Below are 15,590 nucleotides of genomic sequence, written 5' to 3' on the forward strand. Positions count from 1 at the left end.
TTTTTTTTTTTTTATTAATTCATTACAATTTGGTGTGGTTGTGTATTCTAGGTTCTACAAATCCAACACATATTGGGATAGTAACGGCCTTTCAAGCGAGACAGGCATACAAGTACCTCATGTTCAAAATCCAGTTGAACCACATGAGTTTGAAGGACTGAGATCTGTAGTGGATCCACTGCAATCTGAATGTCTTGGTGCGAACGTCTATTTAGTTGAGTTGTGATGTGTTCCTATTTGATGACAAAAATGTGCCATAGTAGGTTTTTTTTTTCCCCCAGTCACTAACAAATATATTTCATAAAGTAAAATCTACTCCTCAGATCTGTAATGCTGTATTATGTATATCAGCTGGTTGCAGGGCAATTCAGTTGATACAGAGCACAATAAATCATAAGTTAGTTCTTTATGTTAACTACAAATTCTCTAAATAGTGAAACATTTTAACATGTTTCGAAAAGAATATGAACAGTATATATTGTATTAGTTTCACAATTTCTATTTCAGTTTTCTCTAAAATGCTAACTTTGAATTGAAATGTACTTTGAATAGCTTAATCTTTGTTTACAACTTTTCAAACAAATATTTTTGTTGTTTTAAAGTGACTATTCCTCACAATAACTAATTCCTAATAGGCCCTGTAACAATCTCCCTGCCCCATAAGGACATGCTGAGGATCTCCTCAAGACGTGTTCAAACACTGTTTGATTGCCTGTTCAAGGTGCTACTAATTCATTAGAAAATCAATTCACAAATGAATTTGTTTTAAATTCACATGTTGATGAATGTACTATTAAAATAAAAGCAGTGTTGCACTAAATGGTACAAGAATGAATTTACTGCTGTGCAAAACACAATAAAGCACCAAAATGAATGTTGTAAATAAATAATGATTGACAAATTATTAGCATTGACATAAATCATTTGCATATAAATTATTGATATTGATACCAGCTCTATACTCTCCATCGGGTCCTCGAGGGCTCATGGGAGTATGCCCAACCAGACCACATGTGTTTTGTGGATCTGGAGAAGGCATTCGACCGTGTCCCTCGTGGTGTCCTTTGGGGGGTGCTCTGGGAGTATGGGGTCCGGGGCTCTTTGCTAAGGGCTGTCCGGTCCCTGTATGACCGGAGCAGGAGCTGTGTTCGCATTGCCGGCAGTAAGTCAGACCTGTTCCCGGTGCATGTTGGACTCTGCCAGGGCTGCCCTTTGTCACCGGTTCTGTTCATTATATTTATGGACAGAATTTCTAGGCGCAGCCAGGGGCAGGAGGGGGTCTGGTTTGGGAACCACAGGATTTCATCTACTGTTTGCAGATGATGTTGTCCTGATGGCTGCAAACCGCCCCAGTGCCTGTTGCAGGTCCTGGCTCGAAGAAGCCGAGTGTGAAGTGGCTGGGATGAGAATCAGCTCCTCCAAATCCGAGGCCATGGTTCTCGACCGGAAAAGGTGGTTTGCTCTCTCCGGGTGGGTGGTGAGTCTCTGCCCCAAGTGGAGGAGTTCAAGTATCTTGGGGTCTTGTTCACGAGTGAGGGAAGGATGGAGCGGGAGATTGACAGGCGGATCGGTGCAGCGTCTGCAGTGATGCGGTCGCTGTATCGGTCCGTTGTGGTGAAGGAGGAGCTGAGCCCAAAGGCAAAGCTCTCGATTTACCGGTCAATCTACGTTCCTACCCTCACCTATGGTCATGAGCTCTGGGTAATGACCGAAAGGACAAGGTCGCGGATACAAGCGGCTGAAATGGGCTTCCTCCGCAGAGTGGCCGGGCGCACCCTTACGGATAGGGTGAGGAGCTCGGTCACACGGGAGGAGCTCGGAGTAGAGCCGCTGCTCCTACACGTTGAGAGGAACCAGTTGAGGTGGCTCGGGCATCTGCTCAGGATGCCTCCTGGACGCCTCCCTAGGGAGGTGTTTTGGGCATGCCCCACCGGGAGGAGGCCCTGGGGAAGACCCCAGGACACGCTGGAGGGACTATGTCTCTCGGCTGGCCTGGGAACGCCTTGGGGTCCCACCGGAGGAGCTGGAGGACGTGTCCGGGGTGGGGAAGTCTGGGAGTCCCTGCTTAGACTGCTGCCCCCGCGACCCGGCCCTGGATAAGCGGAAGAAAATGAATGGATGGATTATTGATATTGACAACTGCTGTATTTTTTTTTTTTATAAAAATAAAATACCAAAAGGCTTTATAAACATTTCAATGTGAAATTATCAATGCAGAACTGAGTGCATTACTCTAAAACTGACAATGTAGTCCTGAAAATAAGAGGAAAGATTGAAAGTGTAGTTGTACGACTGTCTTCCTACCTGAGGCTTTTCGAAGAAGCACTCCGGTGATTTAAAATAATAAAAACGATGGGATAATTTCCCTACTACTTTGCAAACTCAAATTTCTATTATTAAAACAGATATATTACCACGTATACTTTTTTATTTTGCAATGCTTCCCCTCTCTCCACCGCCCAGGTATTTTGAAAGGCTTCACTCTCTGATTTCAAAATATTTATGGAAAGGAAACCGACCACGTGTCTCTTTAGCTACGTTACAGCAGCACAAATCTTCAGGAGGCCTTTCAGTGCCCAATTTCAAATACTATTACTGGTCTTTTGTTTTACGTCCACTGTCTTCATGGTTCTGCCCAACGAGTGACACTGCATGGAAATGCATAGAAGAAAATCTAGTTCACCCTCATAGATTAAAGGACCTAATTTACTCTGCTATCCCACTTAAACGAGCAAAGACTCGTTTTGGCCCAATAATTACTAATTTATTAGCAGTCTGGAGATACGTGGAAAAAGAATCTAAAAGCATACAAAAATGGCATAAGAACAGTCCACTTTTCCACAACTATTCATTACTATCTGGGGCCAAACCATTTGCTTTTTCACAATGGGAAGAGAAAGGGATTCATGTATTAGGAGACATGTTTGGTGATTCTGGGCTTTTCCCTTTTAGTGATCTACGTGCCGTCTTTAACCTGCCAGCATCTTCTTTTTTTGTGTACCTGCAGTTGAGATCCTCCATGAGCCTATGGGGTTCCATGGACTGAACCCCTTACCACACACAAATTACACCATATATTAAATAGAAAAAAGAGCTTTGTTACACAAATATATAATTTATTATTGATTGCAAATTATAAACCATTGAAAATTGAAAACGTGTGGAGTAAGGATTTGGATGCAGCAATGGAGAATGACAACTGGAAAAGAATATGGAATACAGTTACTTACTCATCAAAAAATCCAAACCATCAGGTACTACATTTCAACTTTTTACATAGAACTTATTTAACCCCTAAAAAGCGATACCTGATGAAGCTCACTTCTTCTCCATATTGTGATAAATGTTCAGAGAATGTGATTGGTACTTTTATCCACATGTTTTGGGATTGTAAAGACGTCAATATATTTTGGAAAACTGTACATTCCTATTTAGTTAAAATGTTAAACAAAGATTTTTGTTTTACCCCACTTATCTTTTTGATTAATGATTTTTCGATGTTATCAAATTGGTCCTTTTTTCACAAAAAGATTTTACTGGCAGGGTTGGAGCCAAAACAAAAACTATCTCATTATGGAGTAAAACCTTATTGGAGCTGGATAATCTTAAATAATCTTAAATAATCAAGTCTGTGTGTATGTATGTATGTATGTATATATATATATATATATATATATATATATATATATATATATATATATATATATATATATATATATATATATATATATATATATATATATATATATATATATATATATATATATATATATATATATATATATATATATATATATGTGTGTGTGTGTGTGTAAGTGTATATGTAAATATAAGTATAGTAATGTATAGGGGTATAGGAATACATATATAATGTGCATGCATATACATATTGTTTTGTTTTGTTTTTTATCTTGTACATATGGAGCCCAGGGAGGGGGGGTAGGATATCACCATGAGCTCGGGATGTTTTGTTTTTTTGTTTTTGCTTTGTTTTGTTTTGTTTTTGTTTTTGTTTTGTTTGTTTTTTTTTGGGGGGGGGGGGGTATTGTGTTTTTGCTGTTATTATGTAAACAATAAAAAAAATTTGATCACAAAAAAAAGGAATTAGAAGCTATTCTTAAAGAGTGCAACTGGAAAAGGGAAATAATTTTACTTGGCGATTTTAACATAAATTGGCTTGATAAAGCAAACTGCAAAAAGCTCAAATCTATTGCAAATAGTCATGACCTAACTCAACTTATACAAGGGCCAACTAGGATAAGTAAAACTACTGAAACATGTATTGATTTAGCATTTTCTAATAAACAGAACAGAATTTATAAAACCTATAACATGATCACTGGGCTGTCACACCATAATCTAATTCTTTTGGCAAGAAAATTATCAAAAAAGAGAAATGTTCGTCCTTTTATTAAACCAGCAGAACAGCTAAAAATTCCCAAAAGTGAAATGAACAATTTAGAAAAAGCAATGAGTGAAATAAATAGGGATGAGCACTTATCACATGACCATTTAGACGAAAACTGTAAAGTATTTACTAATGTAATTCAAGAGACAATGCATGCATTTCAGAGAAAAATTAAAGTTAGACCCCAGAAAAAACATCTTCCTTGGTTAAACGAAGGAATTTGGGCACTAATGAAACAGCGCGATCGCGCACTTAAGACATTCATGAAAACCAAATTAACTATAGATAGACACATTTTTACCTCATTTAGAAATAAAGTTACTGCTGAAATCAGATATGCCAAGGCAAATTTCTTTATTAACGCTATAAAAAATGCCAAATGTAATATAAAAGAAGTATGGACACACATAAGGAAACTCACTGGACACTTCGCATCAAATAACATCAGTGAAATAAAAGTAAACAACGAACTGTCCAGTGACCCATCAACAATGGCAAATGCTTTCAACACATATTTCTTGAACTCTGTTAAGAACCTGACACCAGAGGGAACTCCTTGCGCAGATAGCCCTATTAAAATGCCTGACATCATCAACAAACCAGCATTTGAACTGAACCCTGTATCACATGTACAGATCGAAAGGATAATCTGTGGCCTAAAAAATTCAAAAGCCAATGATGCATTTGGACTGAGTACAATGTTTATTAAAACTCATAAATACTTTCTCGTATCGCCTATTACCCGTATTATAAATGAATCAATAAATTCAAGTACTTTCCCAGATTTTTGGAAGATATCAGCAATTACACCTATCTTCAAATCTGGAGACCCTACTGAAACAAGTAACTACAGACCCATAAGCATCCTGCCCACAGTATCCAAAATACTGGAAAAGTGTGTAACAGAACAACTTACAAGACATTTAAACTATAGCTCGTCTAATCTACATGAAATGCAATTTGGTTTCAGAAAACACTACTCTACAGAAACAGCCATATGCTTTCTTTTGGAAAAATTAAAACTGAACATTGACAGAGGAGGCGTTATTGGAGCAGTGTTCCTAGACCTCAAGAAAGCGTTCGATACGGTCAATTGTCAAATTCTGCTGGATAAATTATCTTATTTTAACCTATCCTCAAGCACTGTGCAATGGATGAAATCATATTTAACACACAGAAGACAATTTGTTAGAGTGAATAACTCAGCATCTGCAACCTGTAAAAACCAGCTTGGCCTTCCTCAAGGCTCAGCTCTATCTCCGTTATTATTTTGCCTTTACATTAATGACTTTCCACACAGTTGTCCATCCAATGTACAGTGTCAGTTATATGCAGATGATGCAATTATTTATGTTCATGCAAAAAATAAAACTCTTGCAGCTCAGGAACTATCATCTGCCATGAACAAGGTTTCAGAATGGTTACAGAGGTCACAGCTAGTATTGAATGTATCTAAAACGGTTTGTATGTTTTTTTCTAAGAATGCCGTTTATGATGATAATCCTCCTGTATTGATAAATGGAACAATAATTGAAACAGTTAATGAATTTAAATATCTTGGAGTAATGATTGACTCAAAACTTAACTTCAAACAGCATGTTAAAAAAATAGTTAATAAAATGAAATTTAATCTGTCAAATTTTAGACATTAGAGCTAATTTAACACTGAATGCTTCTAAACTATACTTTAATGCAATGATTGTCCCTCATATGATGTACTGTATGACAAGCTGGACTTCAGCATGTAAGACCTCTCTGAAACCTGTTGAAATGGTTTATAAACAGGCCCTAAAAATTTTAGACAAAAAACCAAAGTCATATCATCACTGTTTAATTCTAAAACAACATAACATATTAGGTTATGACAATATGATCAAACTGGCAGACTGCACACTTGTGTATAAGATTCTGCACGGGTTGGCTCCTACAGTTCTGCAAGAGTTTGTCAAAAAACGTCAAATTAGATCTACAAGAGCAGGTTCCAGAGGTGACTGTATGATTCCATCTAGAAAAAGCACTTTTGGACAGAATGTTTTCTCTTTTCGAGCTTCACAAACTTGGAATACTATCCCAGTAACAATACGTGAGCTGCCCACTCTCAGCTCATTTTCAGAACAACTCAAGTCATGGCTGTTAGACAGTCAAACTTGTCCACATAATCACTAACTTGAATGGATTTTAGTGGTAATGCTGTGTTTTTGTCTGCACAAGACATTGTTGTACATGTACTGTATATAGAATTGTAATGTAAGTTGTATAGTATTGAAATGTATTTTTTCATGAATGTATAATGTTTAGCTTATTGGGGTGTAGGCTGTGATTATAGGTAGATGTGGTGTATGAGTGGACTGTATTGTGAATGTATGTACTGTAAGTTTGTGAGATCTGGTGATCTGAGGGCAGTGGTCTATGGATGGTCTATGGAGTTTTAAGATATGAAAGAGGGTTTGTATTTTGTACGTATTGTTTTTATAAGCTGTGGTGTGGCTGGGTGGTTTGTTTCTTTTTTTTTTTTTCTAGCAGGGACAAAGGATGAAAATTAGCACTGGCTATAATCCTGCATATTTACAGGTGTGGGATTCGTTCCTCATGCCTCTGTTCATTATTATGCATTGTCCCTTCATTAAATAATAAACAAACAAACAAACAAACAAATATATATATATATATATATATATATATATATATATATATATATATATATATATATATATATATATATATATATATATATATATATATACAGAGGCGTTACACCCCCAAACGCCAAGTTTACACCTCCAAATGCCATGTACCCTTTCTATTGTATGTTCTTTGAAAACGAAGTCACTTTTTTGTCACAATAAAGCTAAAAAATGTGAGAAATCCAGATGCCTTCCAGAAAGGTAAGTCTTTAGTTAAATATCTTTATGTTAGTAACTAGCAGCATTTAAACAAGACAAACTGAACATTGCAATTGTGCAAAGTGGGACCGGTTTAGTTTCTCTTGTCTGAAAAGTCTGACTTCTTTTGATGGTGTTTCTCAGACTGGGCCATTCTTATGTCAAAGATTTTATGGATAAGACTAAAATGTCGGCTTGTTTTGGCCAAATCTGGCCTCCACATCTTCGACAGGACAAAATTAAAAAGTATGATGGTCTTAAAATGTCATTTTTTCAGGAGATACGCAGTTATAGAGCTGTATTTTTACATCTTGGCAAACGCATCTGCAATATTTGTATCTTGGATAAGTAATAAATACAGAAACAGTTCATTAACAAGTTAAAAAAGTTGTTATATTTTACATCTGGCCCATTGAGGGGAGCCATTTTGCTGATGTGGCCCTCGGTGAAAATGTGTTTGACACCCCTTCTGTACAGTATACTACTTGAGGAAGAGTACTGTTACACGGTACACTATTCTGCTCAAATAAGAGTACTGTTAAGAAAGCCTCATCAGATCAGGAATTAAGATGGCTCCCCAACACGCCTAATACAGCGCGATCAAGAGTTCTGGCATCAACTATACTGAACTCTTCCCCATACTCACCTTTCCCCCCTTGTCTTTCACCCAAACTCCCCCCTGCCCCGCCTCCTCGGACCTCACCTGGTCCCTCACCCAAACTCCCCCCTGCTCCGCCTCCTCGGACCTCACCTGGTCCCTCACCCAAACTCCCCCCTGCTCCGCCTCCTCGGACCTCACCTGGTCCCTCCCCCAAAATGCCCCCTGCTCGTCCTTCCCTGCCTTCCCCCAGAGCTGTTATCAACAAGAGCTAGGACACACAGGGCCTTTGCTGTCTCAGGACACTAAAGAGCTCAGTTCTGTCCTTGAAACCTTTGGTCTGACTCAGCATGTCAGCGAGCCCACCCACAACAGAGGACACACTCTGGACCTACTCATTACAAAAGGAGTAAATATTTCAAATGTCAATGTAGTGGATGTTGCTCTGTCTGATCATTTGTCTTTTTTTCCATGTCTTTTTAGATCTGTCTGCTATTGTTGAGGAATTCAGCCTTTTCCTCTCGTGTTCATTAGTTTCTGCTAAGACAATGATTAACCTTGACCCAGAGATGAAATTCAAATAAGAATTTACTTCACCAACCAGTGAGGAACAATACTTGTACACGTAATCTGTGCAACTGACATTCCCAGGCAGAGACTGAATGTTTACACTTTTACAATGAGTTTTTATACGCATACTATAGTGGGAGGCAACCATGGTTTAGACTTAGCGCCTCTTCGTAGGTGCACAGGCCAGGCAGGCCTCTTGGCATGTTGTACAGTCTTATCAGGCTGTGACAAGCATCCTTGTTGTCTCTTGCTCCAATTGCTGACACATATTTTGCTTAACCAGGGTGACCAGTCATGAGTCAGTACATGAGTAAAAGTACTGTTACACTGTACAATATAACACTTGAGTAAGAGTACTGTTAGACTGTACAATATAACACTTGAGTAAGGGTACTGTTACACTGTACTAAATGTTACTCAAGTACTGTTACACTGTTCAGTATATATACTCGAGTAAGAGTACTATTAGACTGTACTAAATATTATTCAAGTAAGAGCACTGTTTGTTCAGTAAAAACATGACTGAAGTAGGAGTAAAAGTGTGGGGTGTGAAAAGCACAGTGGTGTTACTTAAATGTATTTTGTACGTGGACAAATGTACTTGAGTATTTGCTCCTTTGCACAAATACAAGAAAGAAAACAGAGACAGTTTGTGTCATTTTTATTTCATTTTGTCACATTTTAGTAGAACGGGAGTAAAATAGAGCGATCCAAACATCTGAAACAACACTTTAACACTTTTTGGACTGTTTCCATGGAGATGAGCTTCATTTCCATCTTCAGACTGTGAATGAGAGAAGACTCAATCAGTGCTTTTGGTAAACGGAGACACTGTGAAGGTTACAGGTCAGATATATGGAGAGGTGAGACTTATCATGAACAATAATGTAATAAATGTTTGTGCTTCAGTCAAATTAGCAGATGAAATGTTCCGCAGCATATTTGACTTCTATGGGGTTTTAAAGAGGGGGTATTTGACTTCTATAAGGCATTAACTCTAACACTTACCATATTTAGATCACTATGTTTTGTTTTGAAAATGTTATATTCACCCAAAACAACGTATTGACATGTTTAATAAGTTTCACTTTCGTTTTTGATGCCTCTCCCCTCCCTTTACTCTCTGTGCTAAGTCCCTCGCCCTTCAGAGCACTGTCACAACACAATCAGCTGCATCCCACTAATGACACTACTGCATATCACATCAGGTTTGTCAAGTTGTTGTGTACAGTTTTGTATCATGTCTTTGTATATTTATGAACAATTGTCATGTGGGAGCATGAGTGATGTAAGCTTGTGGGCGGAGCCTCGTACAGGATCGTACTAAGGATGGTTTGAATAGGACGAGGAAGAGATCTCTAGATTACTTAAACATGCATGGACAACATCTAAAACCTCTTCTTGTTTTTGATGAGAGAACAGCGTTAGAATGTGGGAGAAAGGTAAAAAAAAAAAATCGATTTTGCAGAATACCCCCGCTTTAAGCCTGAACGTTTCAGGAGTTGAAGCAGTGTTTGTACTCACAGTCCGGACGCTCTGTTTCATTGTTCATTTCATCATCTGTTGACATAAAAAAAAAAAAATGTAATGTGACGTTTGATTAATATTGAAGTTTTAATGGAGTTTCAGTCCTGTATAACAGTCAGAGGTCAGCTTCTGAATAAGTCCTGTGTAACAGTCAGAGATCAGCTTCAGAGGGCCACAGCCAACCCTCAGTTAGTAAAACATGTGGTTTGGAGCAGACGCGACACTTTGGAGGAAGAAATGTGAATTTAGTCTGTTTTAAAAAGCAACGACTACTGTGTTGACTTTCTAGAGTTTGATGATGTAATTGTTTCAGACGGGGGCGGGGCCTGGGAGAGTGTCTGTGTAGTCCGTCAGTCGTTCAGGTCTGATCCAGAGTTAAATCTGTCAAAGTTGATAGATTGTACTTTTGGCTTTTACTATCTATGGGAGATTCACTGTTTTCATCACATCTTTGGGCTTCAATAATGGCTCCATTTTCTGAAGCTGGTGTGAAAAAAATCAGTTTGACTTTAGTTTATTTAAAGTGACAGAGAAGAGGCTGAACTTTAGGCCTGTTCTCTTTAAATGTTTCTGTCACAAACAGTGGACCTCCCATAGACCGACTGTGACGCGTCACTCACCGATGGGTTTGCCCTTTCTGAAAACCTTTGGAGGTTCGTTCTTGAAACCTTTGAAAACAACAACAAAGGTTGCCACATGACACTTTACACAAAAATATAGGAAAAAATATGGAATATTTAAGGTAAAATAAGCCCAAAGTGCTACTGAAATTGTGTTACATTTTTGTGCATTTTGAAATTGAGGTATGAGATTTGTTGAATGGAAATGTTACTTCCTTCAGGATTAAAGATGCACTACTTAACTTTTCTGGGGAAGGGTCCGTCACCTGCTTGTCTCCATGGAGATGTTATTACTTTGTCAGGAATGTCCCACAGTATGGCATTACCTTATCTATGTAGATGGAGAGACGCAGGTAACGCTACCGGGCGAAGTATAGTCCTGTTCACAGTAATAATGCTCTGGATCAATGTGTTTGAATATGACAAACACATGTTAAATCTGACAAGTGCAAAACGGATCTGTTAATGCCATACTGTGGAACATTTCAGGCAATGGCACACCATCTCCATGGAGACGAGCAGGTAGTGGTCAGGCAATCTGTGGGTGCGTTCACACTTGCACACAGACCACATCAAAATTGGGACTGTATTCAGAACTAATCCTGGACCAGACCAGGACTAAACCAGTACTGAACCAGGACTGAACCAGGATTAAACCCTGAACCAGGACTAAACCAGGACTATGCCAGGACTACACCAGGACTAAACCAGGACTAAACCAGGACTAAACCAGGACAAAACCAGGACAAAACTCTGAACCAGGACTAAACCAGGACTAAGCCAGGACTAAACCAGGACTATAACTGGACCAAATCAGGTATACTAGCAGAACTTAACCTGGTCTAAACCAGGATTTAACAAGGACTTAACCAGGACTTAATCAGGACTGAACCAGGACTATTACTGGACTAACCCAGGACAGAACCAGGACTAAACCAGGTCCAAGCCAGGACTAAACCCTGAACCAGGACTAAACTAGGGCTGAACCAGGACTAAACCAGGACTAAACGAGAAGTAAACCAGAAGTAGACCAGGACTGAACCAGGACTAAACTAGGACTAAACTAGGACTGAACAAGGACTACACCAGGACTGAACCAGGACTAAACCAGGACTAAACCAGGTCTAAACAAGAACTAAACCAGGATTAAACCAGGACTATAACTGGACCAAATTATATCTACCAGCAGAACAAAACTGGACTCAAACCAGGACTAACAGGGACTATCTATCTATCTATCTTAATAACATTTAGTTTTCCTATATTTTTATTTGGCTCTACATAAACCAACATTTACTTTCTCAGCTGTGCATTTCTAAAAATATGAAATGTCTTTTAAAACAAGTATCTCCTGCTTCTACACCGGTTTAATCCCCTCCGTTTTATTTCTTTATCTGTTCATTTCATTTGGACTTTGACCTTCGACCTCCTCCACATCTGAAGTTACTCACAGAGGGACAGCATGACGTCTGCACGAATCTGAGAGAGAAAAACACCAGAAACAAACAAAAATATCAGTCAAAAGTGAAATAAAAACACAAACTCATAAATAGTGATTTTTGCATGAGCTCCCCCTGTTGGTGTCATCCTGTGAGTGCAGTTTGGATCAAATACACAGAGATATGGAATAGTTTTGAGAGATTTGGTCATAAGTCTAACAAGAAAGTCCATTACATCCACTTATCGTTCTATAAATGAAAGAGGGAACTCTTTATCTGTGAGGTCAATATTCCTCGTGTTACTTTTTCTCTGTACAACTGGGAAATCTTTGGTTATTTTTTGGCAATTTGATCAGATTTAAGCCATACAAGTTTGAATTAATAACTTGTCTCACTCATTACAGATGCAAACTAACGACTTAAGTGTTTCGTTCTGTTTATTCACTGCAGTTCATGTTTTTACCAGAGCTCAGAGAAGATGCAGTTTATTGTCTGAAGTGACTAAATTCAGCGAAATATAAAACACTGAGCTAAAACGCTGCAAAAAATCTATAACTAGCACTCCGAGTAGTATTTCTCATATGTACTTTTTACTTTTACTTACAAATTTAAACTTGTAATCGAGCATTTTTTGCCATGTAACTGTACTTTGACTCGAGTACATATTTGCAGTACTCTTTTCACCAGAAGTATCTGTACTCTCTGTGGGTCTGTGACTTACTGCAGCTCAGATCCTCTCAGTCTGTAACAGTTTCAGACTAAACTGAAAAACAGCCCCTTCTCCCTGGTATTTAACAGCTCACAGGACACACACGTGCGTTATTGTTCTGTTCTATGTACAGGGTTGTTGTTTTTTTTTACTTTTAAATGGTCTGTATAAATAAGCCTGAACAGTTAGGTTTGTGAAAAGGAGTCAACACAACACTGCCGTGGATCCCCGCAGACTCTGACCAGGAGTTTTGAAAAAGTCTAGATCGTTGTAACTGATCCACAACATTCTGACTGGTTACGTTACAGTTATTTAGTTTTTTTCGTTGTTTCGTGTCTGGCTGTGTAATAATTGTATTTACTCACCAGGTTTATCTCCGCTGCGCCACAAAGTCTTCTGCTCCGGAGAAATCGAAAGTTAAAAGCTGCAGGTCACGTGGTCACGCTGTGTTTATGGACAGCGTCGCTGCGTCTGTGGCTCTGACGTCACCCTTCACGTACGTGCGTAGCTCTTTATTTATTTATTTATTTATTTATATATTTATTCGACAGGGACAATGCAATCTGACATAGTTACAACATGAACATTGCAGCTGATGTGATGCATATAGAGTTTATAGCCAGAGCTAATTCTCAACTCCCGTCCCCGGTTGGGCTTCTCCACAATTCACTAATATGCAAAATATATTAAAACACCTGCCCCTTAAAATAGATACATCAGTGCCCAAAAATACATTCAGCACTCACACGTTCTCTCACTCACCAACTGTCATACTACCTATTTACAAGTGGGTACAGTTTTGACTCATTTTCAGCCAGTTCTTAACCCTAGAGGTGAACATTTTCAACTCAGAAATGTTTTTTTTTATTTCAGTGGGCAGTGAGTTCCACAGTTTGCAGCTCTGATATGAAAAGGCAGACTGTCCAAAAGAGGTTCTGCATTGTGGGATTTTACAGTTCTTGTTTATGGTGCCTCTTGTCACTCTGGTGCTGTTTAGTCTTTGTATAAATGTACTGAGTGGTTCTGGGGCCAAGTTATGAATACACTTAAAACATAATTTAAGAAAACATAAACAAGTAAAACTTTCAAAACTTAATAGATTATATTTTTTAAGGATGTGACAATGATGAAAACGGATTGGCTTTCGATCCATAATTTTGATTGCTTGGTTGTACAAAGAACCAATGCCCTTTGTGGCTGAGGGAGCTGCCTGGGCCCATGCGGTCATGCAGTAGGAGATATGAGAAAAAATCATACCATGCATGTACAGCAGGGCTGCCTGATTTGGAATATATTGCCTTATCAATTTAAAACAATTTAGATTTCTTTGTATTGTTTTGGCTATACTCTTAACATGCTTATCTAATTTTAGTTGGGGGTCTAGGACCAACCCAAGATATTTAAAATCGTTAACTACTTGTATTTTATCATTTTGCAAATTTATTTGAAATCTTTGGTCTACATTTATTTTTTTAATAGAAAAACACATAATTTAGAGTCAGCTTATTTTGAGTTAGCCACAGACTAACCTCAGCCATGCATGCGGACAAAACATCCGCAGCCTGCTCTGGTGTCTTGGCGGGTGCATAAAAAACTGCGTCATCCGCATAAAGTTGGCAGCAGACACCTGGGCAGATCAAAGGCAAGTCATTTATGAAAAGACTAAACAGCAATGGTCCCAATATGGAGCCCTGAGGTATGCCCATGCGAATATTTGCGAATGAAGATTTATTTTCGGCCACTTTAACACACTGTTTCCTATCCTGAAGGTAAGAGGCAAACCAACAAATTGCCTCAGGGGCGATATTGAATGATGTCATTTTTGATAAAAGCAAACTGTGATTAACGGTTTCGAAGGCTTCTTTTTAGATCTTTTAACGTAACAGATGAGTTTAAGATCCCGAAAGCCTGTATTTGGCAAATTTAATATTCCCCAAAGTAAATTTCTTTGTACATCTTTGTTTTTTCCTGTTTTAATTAAGCAAGTACAAACCTACACATCCACGATTTACAAAGGTGGAGCTGTTAAAGCTTTTCTTTTTTCTGTATGCCTCCCCCCTGGCATTCTATTTGTTATGTTATAATATTCCCACGTGTTTTGCATTTTGTCATAATAACAGTGACATTTATATAATAATAATTAAAACAAATAATTGAAAAGATCATACCTGACATGTGTCTGTGTCACACCAACAGGGCCTGACTCACATCTGTGATATAAACTAAAGAGAGGAAGAAGAGGAGGGAGAAGAGGAAGAGGAGGGAGGATGAGGAGAGGTAGAGGAGGGAGAGGAGGGAAGAAGACACTGGAAACATTGAAAACACTGGATAAAAAGCCTCTACAGTATCACTATTGTAATATCTTAAGTAAGTATAACATTCTGGATCTTGAAAGTTATCAGGTATTTATGGATGCTTGCCTTATTTTTAAAGTTTTAAATGGACTTGCTCCTCCACCATTAATGGATTTTATAAGTAAAAAAACGACTGACCGAGTTAATACCAGAGCATTGACCAGAGGAGACTGTACCGTACAGAGACGCAGGACCAGGTTTGGCCAAATGGTGACATCTGTCAGAGGATCACAGTCATGGAACACATTACCTGCTCATGTCAGGAACTGTGGCTCCTTTTCAACCTTCAAGAACACTCTGAAACACTGGTTGAAAAATAATCAAACATGCTCACACATGTAGATTTTATTATTATTATTATTATTATTATTTATTTTTTTTTGTTTTGTTTTCCTGGGACATCTTAAACTCGGAATATGGTCTATTGTGGTTCACTTGTTGTCATGTCTATGTGCACTTTTGGTTTGTCTGTGTATCTTTAAA

The 15,590-nt window shown here is 38.4% G+C and overlaps 1 long non-coding RNA gene across 1 annotated transcript; it reads right to left on the bottom strand.

The window, feature by feature from the left end:
• Window positions 1-9,104: 9,104 nt before the first annotated feature.
• Window positions 9,105-13,187, bottom strand: LOC117376640 (uncharacterized). Its single transcript, XR_004541781.2, has 5 exons — window positions 13,119-13,187; window positions 12,057-12,084; window positions 10,606-10,653; window positions 9,983-10,018; window positions 9,105-9,242 (listed from the first exon to the last, which is right to left on the bottom strand). It is a non-coding gene; the product is annotated as an uncharacterized LOC117376640 (long non-coding RNA).
• Between the last annotated feature and the right edge of the window lie 2,403 nt (window positions 13,188-15,590).

Source organism: Periophthalmus magnuspinnatus, chromosome 9 (assembly GCF_009829125.3).
Source record: "Periophthalmus magnuspinnatus isolate fPerMag1 chromosome 9, fPerMag1.2.pri, whole genome shotgun sequence".
Taxonomy (NCBI): Eukaryota; Metazoa; Chordata; class Actinopteri; order Gobiiformes; family Gobiidae; genus Periophthalmus; species Periophthalmus magnuspinnatus.